This window comes from Cupressus sempervirens, chromosome 3 (assembly GCF_028749045.1).
Source record: "Cupressus sempervirens isolate cs-2001-9-10 chromosome 3, ASM2874904v1, whole genome shotgun sequence".
NCBI classification, from domain to species: domain Eukaryota; kingdom Viridiplantae; phylum Streptophyta; class Pinopsida; order Cupressales; family Cupressaceae; genus Cupressus; species Cupressus sempervirens.
The window spans coordinates 686241126-686244150 of record NC_143120.1 but is presented as its reverse complement, the minus strand read 5'-3'; the positions used below and the strand labels follow the sequence as shown (position 1 = coordinate 686244150).

Here is a 3025-nt window from a genome sequence, read left to right as displayed (position 1 = left end):
TGACTTGTGGAAATTATCTCCTACTTATTAACTCCATAATTCTAGAAAAAGTTCTCAATAATAAATGTAAGTGTGCTGGATAAAGTTTAATACAAACAAGATCATAAGAAGGTGGCTATAATATTACCTGTTTATCTAATTTTCCAATAGGAAAACTTAAGAAATTATTATGGAATCATTCATGAAACTTGTACGAAATGGCCTTTGTATCAAAAAACATATTATTCATGAAAAAATAAATTGATTTAAAAAATGTCAAAAGATAATACCTTCTCAAACCAAATGAATAAATTCAATATCTTGAAAATTTGATTACATTTGATTAGATCTATCCATAGGATAATGAGGTTGAGACTGTCATGTTGTTGTGCTGGTTACTACATAGCTCAAAAGGAATTAGTGTATAACTATTAGTAATTTGATATCCCACAGGAACAAAAATATGCTAAAAATTCATAATTTACTTTACATTGTAATTCAATATGTTTATGCATGCATTATTTTAAAGTTAAAAGTTTTATTGGTTAGAGATTAGTACTTCTAATTCACCCCCTCAGAAGTATACATTTCCCATTTGTATTTCCAACAGTATATGTATGTGTATATACATATCTATATGTATGTGTTTGTGTATATACATATCCATATGTATGTGTTTGAATATTTAGTGAAAAAAAAACCAAGTTAAATTATAAAGATTTATAATTACATGGGAGACAGGATCACTTATTACATTCGGAAATGAATGAAAACAACCGACGGTGCAGAAGAGTAACAGGGAAACTCGGAAACAGAGCAAAGGGGAGAGGATAACGAAAGCGCAAGAAGCATTCCAAGTTGAATTAAAATGAGAGAGAGAGGGAAAGAGACAGAGAAGAGGAGGAGGATAACGAATGCTCAGAGAGAGTCGCACTTGGTGGGCTTGAAAGAGAGCGTGTTGTGAGCGTCGTTGTAGAGGATGTGGAAATTTTGCTGCTGTATGTTGCCGAAGATGGAAGGAATGTTCCCCGAGGGCACGCCCAACATTGCGAGGCAGGAAAGGTCTTGAGACACCTGAATGAAGAAGTTGTCCGCTGGGAGCTCGTAATCCACGGCGCCCTTGAAGTTGAAGGTGAGGGTCGGCAGGGCGAGGTCCTTAGTGGACGATGTCCCGTAGCAGAGATCCAAGCCTGTGGAAGAGCCGTCTACAGGAGCGAGGTGAATGGCGGACTGGATGGCTGTCTTGAGAGGAGAGTAGGCAGCCTCGTCCAGAATGGTCACTGTGGTTCCGGAATCGATGATCATACCTCCGCTGCCGTCCGGCTGCAGATCAAAAGTTCCGGGAGGAATATCTACGGCCTTACCATTGAGGGTGATCCCTGTGACAGGGATGTACCAGAAAGTGGGAATGACGCTGCTCTTAATGAGCGACAAAGTCTTGCCTCCGCTCAAGGAAGCGCCCTCCCCGAAAAAGAGAGGGCTGGTCTGCGAAGAAGAGTCGGCGATGGACAAGAGACAGTAGGAGAACATGTTCTCTGCTTTGGAACCGAGCTGTGAGATGAGAGAGAGACCACCTCTTCCCAGTCCCACGAGACCGCCGCCCTGAGAGAATCCCTGCCCTTCGTTGTCATGCCCGCATCCAAATGCAACGCCTTTAACCTTGCTGCTCCCAATTGACAGTGTCTCCGAAGCCAGGTCACCGCTGGTGAAGGAGCCATCGCCGTACTGATACATAAAGGTACAATCTGGACTGCATCCCGTCTGTGTACTCCCCAATGCGTCACAAAGAGAATCGCCGCAGGGAATTGTGGAGAAAGTGGAGGACTTGGAGGGGTCGAATATTGGCGTGGGCTGAGAGAAGCACTCCTGGCAAGGCTTGCACTGAGTCCAAATCAGATCACTCCCCGTGTCCACAATCGCCTCAAAGCTCACAGACGGCGTTCCCACACCAACGCTCATCAGAAATTCTCCATCCCCGACTTGAACCGGCGTTTCAGCGTCCAATTCACCTCTTATGTGCGCCTCTATCTTCTTCATTCTTCCCTTACTTCGATCCACAGCCGAACGAATTCGCGCAGCGAAGCTCAACTCTCCCTCTGATCTGCGCGTCATGTTCACCCTTACTTTGACATTCTCATCGCTGCTGGACTTGGGCCAAGCACTAAATAGTCTGTCCGAAGAACATGATATCATTGGAATAGCCAAGCATATCAAGACCACAAAACCCAACACCTTTGAACAGTACCCCATTTCTCTGTCTTTTCTAAATCTGCAAAACGTTTTCTGCTCTCATCAACACCACTCCATATGGTGTTTATATAGAGAGCGAGGAAGAGCCTTAAATCAAATTCGGTCGTTACTGAAATTGAAACTGGTTTTTGACTCTCCTCTCAACATATTCCCCCACTTGTCCCAATAACAGGACCGATTCTCTTATTTAGATGCGCTTGATTGGATGAGTTTATTTAATTCCGCTTTCTCTATCTGTGACCGTCTCATCTTCTCTAGAATTGTTCTAGAAAGGATAGAAATCGCTCTTTCCCCTGTCCACGCCTTCACTTACCTAGTGTTTCCGTACACTCAATATTCCTGCTTCATATTGAATCTTCTGGCCCCGTTGAGATCCAAATTCCAAACAAAGCGAATGTTGTTTTCTATTACCGTACCTTTCGAAGTGTTTTAGACCAGTCAGTTAATCATTTTAGAGAGCTTTTATTCGAAGATATTCAGTTATTAAATTGATACGTTTCTTTCTGATTTCAATTATTCAAGCTGATCCCTTTAGTTAGTCGAGACAAATTTAATAAATGGTATAAGTTTTAATATTCAGCATATATTAAATGATGCGTCTATAAAGGTAAAAATGATACCTCTAACAATTGGATTTTTCTTCTTTCCTGTAGTGGAATGTCAATATAAGTGGCACATTTAGTTTCTCATATGAAAGCTTTCTAGTTAATGGAGCCTTGAAAGAATGAAACATTCTCAAACATAATCATTGTCCTTCAAAATTAAAAAGTTCTCTGATCTTATCAGTGTGACAAAC

General features: G+C 41.6%; 1 pseudogene; it reads right to left on the bottom strand.

Annotated features, from left to right (window-relative positions):
- Window positions 1–897: 897 nt before the first annotated feature.
- LOC149568604 (aspartic proteinase nepenthesin-2 pseudogene) lies at window positions 898–2229 on the bottom strand (annotated as a pseudogene).
- Window positions 2230–3025: the final 796 nt, after the last annotated feature.